Genomic DNA, 6,802 nt, shown 5'->3' with positions numbered 1-6,802 from the left:
GACTTTAGCGCGCATTCTTCGAGGTTGGGGGTTGGTGGACTCCCGTCACATTTCTCCTAATTTTATGTCTCCTGAAACTTACACGACAACCGTTTAGATATCAAATGTTGTATGCTACCTGTAATTCCGGAGGTTGACTTCTGGTCCCGAAAAGCTCCTTTCAGTCATATGGAATCATATCCTGTAATGAAATTAACTGAACACTCCCACAAGAAAACACTTCACAGCTTTTTCACCCCATTTCCAATTTCGTCTGTGCACAGAATTATAGTCAATTGTGTTTAGAATTCCCCCCATTAATCTGAACCAACCTTCTTGTTGTTTCCCCTCCAGCCTATGAGAAACCTATTTTAGAAATGTAATAGTTAATGAAACATTTTATTGCAATTCCTCTTTCCTGACGCTGGGCCTCTGATTGTCCTGCAAAAGAATGCCTGCACAAAAACTTTATACCTCCGGTGGGAATCGCCATGTCTGTGGAATCCAAAATTAGTTAATTTAATTTGAAATCAAAGTACATTTTCCTGTAAGAATGTCAGAATGTTCTCTGGATTAAAGATTAAAGATTACCATTCAGCACACCACTCCACACAAAACCTTTCAGCAGTCACCACACCTCACTTCTGTACCATTTCCTCCATACTCAGATGTGTATGCTGCGAAAAAGTTCCTATTTTTAATCTGAGAGGAAAAGCAAACCCTCATTTTGTTTTATCCAGTTGTTACAAATCCTGATCCAGTTTACTGCAACAGATATATGTGGCTTTGAATCCTTAACAAACCTACCTGACATACCAATGATTTTAAAGTAAACTAAATATGCAATAAGTTACCCTCTGTTTATCTCTGTTTTATCCATTTTTTGTAGTTTATGTAGTTTTTCTGTTTAATTTAACATTCACTTTATTGTCCTGCTTAAACTGTTTAAGCCTTTTTCCAAGAACCCCCTCATATAATCTATCTATAGCAGATACGTGGTGTCTGACACTCCGCTAATTAAATCTAATTTACAGTTCCGGTCTGTTTTGGGAGTCACTTAACAAACATTCCAGAGAGCCATGGGTAAGGTCTTTTGTGGGGGTTTTCTTTTTGTTTAAACAACCGTTATCTGATTTACAACGCAGTTACATACCTCCGTGGGGTCCTGCACAAGAATCCTTCCCTTAAATTACTTGTGCCAAGGGTTGATATAAAGTTTAAGATCTGTATGGCTTTACAATATAGTGTTATCATATAAATGTTTATGTCATATCCCTCTGCTAGGAACAAAATTAATTTTGTTACAAAACATTAACAAAGAATAGTATTAGTCATCACAGGGAATCAATTAACTGCAAATAATTATCTGAATTGAAGTATGAAAAACACTGCCCTATATCCTGAATTCAGATCAAAACTTAATGCAATTTCATAATCCCACAGATCTACAAGAAGTCCATCAAAAGTTGTGTAAGATCAGTGTACCCATTGAAATAATAATTGTAAACTAATTTGCTCACAGCAAGTTGATGGTATGAGAATGCTGTGTGTTCCAAGGTACTTACACACTGATAAAATATTGGGTTTTACCTGAATAAAACACCTGGTAACAGCAAAGTCTGGTGAAAATCTGATAAGTTTTAGCATGCAACAGTTATATTGTACAATAGAAAAATCTCAATACTTATGAGTTATCAAGAAATAGCCTAACAGATCCGTTTAACCTAAAAAGTGTATCTCTGCAATGAATAGGAAACAAGACGTCTCACCCAAATCACCCCTTTGCCTGCTAGTGAGAGGCCCCCTGCGTCATAGAAGCTGATAAGAACTTCCAGTCTGTAAATTTATGGCATGCAGCTGTGAGCATGCAGCATCACAGAACCCTAAATGTGAAAAATATCCCCACCCCAGTGAATTTTCTGCTAATAATTGTGATGGTAAAATACACCTTCTGCTGTCAATTATGAGCAATACGGTCCTGGACATAATAGAATTAAAACTCATGTTTAAAAGGAACATATCAGTTATATAGTAAAAAATTTAAGAGACAGTAGTATATTTTTCAAAACCGCAAACCTGTACTGCTGGTATCTGCCCAATCGGCTGCCTTAAGAAGTTATTACCTGCAGCAATCCATTTGCCTAGAAGCTCAACAAAAAGTCTGTTATCAGTCTGTGGTCCCTGAGATGGACTGGACTGACATGTACAGCAGATCAGGCAGAAAAGAGATTGGAGTTTAGACGTCGCACTCACAGCTTCCATGTATGGAACTCCACATTTCTACCCCACGTGTTGCAGTGATTCGTTGTCGATGCACCTCAGTGACAAAGTTCTGGTCCACGACTCAGAAACTGGATGAGACATTCAACTCCAGTGTATGCAGACAGTCATTTTTCCTTGACAGCTTAGGATCTGTGCTGTTCATAGGCGTTGGCCATTGTTCCAGGGTGAGGAAACATTGTTCATGGGAGCGTTATCCCCTAGATGGGGCACTGACCTTCTTGAAGGTGAGGTGGTATTGGGACTTCTTGCCAGGATTTAGTGATGTGAAACAGTCCTTGGCCCAGTGTCCAGCGTAAGCAACTGTCCCAGATGTGATGGGTGCCCCACGACACACATATCGGCTGTAATAGCTCAGTTTCATTCTTCCAACCCCAAATCGGCACCGATCTGCGTCTCATGTCAGACGTGTCCATACTCCAGAACGAACAGACCTATAACAAAATTAAGATAGAAAAAGGAAAAACAGGGGGGAGGAAGCTCCCCCACCTTAAATTAAAATAGAGACAGTTCTCGATGGAATCAGCTGCTTACTGTCACTCCTTCCTATATTGTTTTCCAATAACTGTAATTTTACCAACTTTTAGTAATTAACAAACTCAAGCATTGTGTATCACCCTTCCTTTGAGTCACAGGCAAATGGTGTATCAAATATTGTCTGAGTGAGCGTATCAAGATTGAAATTCATCAGCTGAGATATTGAAGAGGGCACGTTATTTTTGTTTTTTTTTAAACACTATTACTCTAAATAATTCCCCTAAATTGGACTGATTTATTTAGGATCCACACCTGTGTGTTTGATCCATCCTACTGATTTTTTCAGAAGATATCGAGAGTCCCAGTCAAACTCAGGAACCTTCTGCTAAAGTGTATAAAGAAAATGCTGTGTAACTCCATCTATCAAGGAAAAAATATAAAAAACACCAAAGGTACATTTTAAAACAGCTCTAAAATCAGTTATGCGCCTGTGTTTAGTAAATTGTTAAGTCAAATACTGCCGGCCACAAACAATCACCAGCAACTGATGTTGAAAAGTTCATTCACCAGAATTTGCACATTACCAAATGAACAAAGAAAAAAGATTCCTCGGGCTCTAAATTACTGTGTAACAAGGGCATCTGCATTTTGTGGGACTATGAAAATGTGATTACATATAATGAATAATTTGGGGACCGTCCTGTGATGATCCCGTAATATTTTCTATTTCTACTAGGTTTTGGCGCTCTGCAATATCAGTATCTATAATAAAATGATACACGCCATTAACATTTGTCACAGATTCCTCAATTTTAGCTGCTTCATTTGAGGATAACTTCAAAACTGACTCATGACTAAATGCAGTGTTAACAAAATCTGTCAAATTAACCGCAATATCCGTTTGCACACACTATTAAGGTACAGTTTAACCTTAACTTCTAACTCTGTGTAGTTCTGCTTACTTGTGTTTTTTTTTTCCAGGCCTGCAAGCGAGCAAAAGTTTATAGGGTGGCCATTGCCTGCTCCCTATTAATCAGCTAGATTTAAGTCTGATGAATTATATTTATTTATTTATTATAACTAGGGCTATCAAACAATGAAAACCATTTAATCACTATTTAATCGCAAATTATATTTCATGTCTGAAAGTATATATATTCATTAGGCATTTTAAAACTGTCAGGGTTTTGTTTACCGATGAACTCAGGACGCACACACGGGACTAAAAGTTTGAGTTTTTATTGAAGGAAGTATGCTGGGTGGTGAGTGATGAAGACCGGAGGTTCAGGACTGCAGAAGGTCAGGGATGAATGTGATGGCAGGAGCTGACGGCCCGGAGACAGAGAGTCCACACTTGCTAGGCGCAGCTCGGCTAGCAGGCCTCAAAGCACTCGGGTTAGCAGTTCATTGGAGACACCAGGGCACAGAGCTGAGCTTCACCAGGGCGGCTAGTCAGGTTAGCAGAACTTGAGAGACACCAGGGCACAGAGCAGAGCCTTTCCAGGATGGCTAGTCCAGTTAGCAGTTCTCTGGAGACACCAGGACACAGAGCAGAACCTCTCCAGGAACAAACAGTGAACAAACAGTCTTTAGAGTGACTGGCAGGACTAACCTTAACAACAGGAGCAAAACAAAGCTTCCAAGGCAAAACGGGAACTGGCATGGAGAGGTGTGGAATGATGACGGCCCAGTGCTGAACTGAAGGCAGAGGGAGGTTTAAATAGAGCACTTCACAGGTGGAACAAGGATCTGGCTAATTGACTGGTAAATGATAACAGGTGTGACTGACTGCTGAGGAGGTGAAGTGAAAAATGACAGAAAATAACTGATGACTGAAAACTAACAATAAATAAAGTCAAACCTAACCCAAAAGAGATGAAAAAATGAAAATAACAGAAAAACAAAGCCAAACCAAAACTTAACCATGACAAAAACGCTATTTTGCAATAGATAATGCTAGTTAAAATTACACTCTAACAGAAGGCATTTTCCCTTTTTTGTGTTTTCCCAATTTATAATGCCTCAAACAAATGTTCAATGTTCTGCCAAATTTTCAACAACTTTTCCAAACTTCTAACCACTTTCTAACTTTTAGGCTACAGTTCAAAATAAAAAGTTTTCTCCAAAACTCACCAAAACTCACACATACAGCTTGCAGCCAATACCTCAAACGCTTTACTGGATTGAAAGTTCTCCTGCACTTCAACAAACATCATTAATGCATCAACCCTTTTTCCAATGATTTCCAAATTCCCCTTTAGTTTTTATTTACACCCATATTTTTACTTATCACTTTTACTTAACAAAATTAAACTGCACCCCAGTCACTGCTCTTATCTTCAGGCCCATGCACGCGGAGAAATTCACACCCTCATGAAGACACACACACACACATACACACCCCCACTCTCCGCTGAGTTGCAGGGTCCAACCAATCTCTCCTTCTCTCAAAACCATGGATCCCATATTACCGAGACATTCAAAACATCAGACAAGACATAACAAATATAACATTTAAGACAGACAGCCTTGCGCGCGCAGAGGGTCTCCTTTTAATACCCTTCCACTCGACGAAACGTTTCCTTATGTTAAAATCTCCTCGTCTGATCGTCGTGTTCTCGAAAAACCCCGTTTTTCGAAAACTAGAAAACAAACTTCTATTGTCTTCCTGGGGCCCCTTTTTTAATCTCTTATCTTTCTATAACAGCTCACCATTTCAGGGTCTTGCTGCTCTTAGCCTCACCTTAAAGATGTTACGTATCTCGGCCGTCCTATTCCCTGCTACTTTTTGAGTGTCCCTAATTCTCAAGAGGCAGCGCACACCTCAGCCATAAACTTACCAGTTTGTCAGTCTGGTTGTCGTTTGGCCAATCCCAGAACATATCCCTTTTTTTTGTCTATGTTTTTATCTTTTTTATTTCGTTTTATTTTATTTTTCGCCTCACCATTTCAAGGCTTCTTGGCATTTAGGTTAATATCCAATTCTAAGTTTTTCTGACGTAAACAAACACATAAATCCCATTCAGTCATTTCTCGGTTTCAACATAAATTCCATTCAAACCTAGTTATACCGTTCAGCCTCTGATATTTTGAGAAGAAAGCTTCTCATTTACAGCAACACTTGATTTAGCCTACATCTAATCTTTAGCCAATAGGAGAATCAAAATCTCCTTATTTTTTTTCGGGTCGACCCTGTTTTGCTGTAAGTGATTACTTCTTCGTGCCCAAATTCAAAATATTCCTCCATTTTAATGTCAAATCCGGGTCACGGCTGACCAAATTGTGATTTATTTATTATTGGCCTAATCCTGCTTCGCTACTAAAGGCCCATTTTTACCCCGGTTTAAGATTTGACAATAAAATAAGGAATCATTGATCAGAGGTAGAACGGTTCAAATACATATTTAATTCTTAGAAATTAAATATGGAGACAGAGTACATACCATTACAAGATGTTGTTCTCACCGGTGGATAAGTCTGTCTGTCTGAAGTAAGTTTTACCAAGACATTCCTTTTATCAACTTTAAAACTCCTCCTGCATGGCTCAGAGGGAGGATGACTGACCCCCTCTCCTGCTGACCACCCCCTCAGGACAATAAAACTCCATGTTTATCTTACGCTGAAGCAGGAAAGGACAGACCCAACTCTGCTTTCCTCAGTAACCCCAACTAAGATATATTTTTAATTCTTAACACTTTTCACTTAGCAAGCGTGATGGCGCTCTCTCATTATCTTCTATCAGATAAGATGAGATAAGAATTCCTTCATTGTCCTGCAGTGGTGAAATTCACGCGTGACAGTGGAAAACACACAATCACACACACAATTATTAGCAATGAAAGAAGAAAAAAAGAACAAACTGGTCTAAAATCAGTTCTAAATAAAGACTAAAAGTAGAAGATAAAAAGTAAATACCAGAGTAAATATTGCAAAGTGGAAAAAATATTTTTTAACTGTAAAAGACGTCAGCCTATTTACATAACACACAATATCACAATGTGCAATGTGCATTATAGTGCAGCAGCATCTCTACCAGCTAAGGCGCGTGCAAGTTACTTAGCATCTG

This window comes from Fundulus heteroclitus, chromosome 14 (genome assembly GCF_011125445.2).
Source record: "Fundulus heteroclitus isolate FHET01 chromosome 14, MU-UCD_Fhet_4.1, whole genome shotgun sequence".
Taxonomy (NCBI): domain Eukaryota; kingdom Metazoa; phylum Chordata; class Actinopteri; order Cyprinodontiformes; family Fundulidae; genus Fundulus; species Fundulus heteroclitus.
This window is presented reverse-complemented; position numbering follows the sequence as displayed.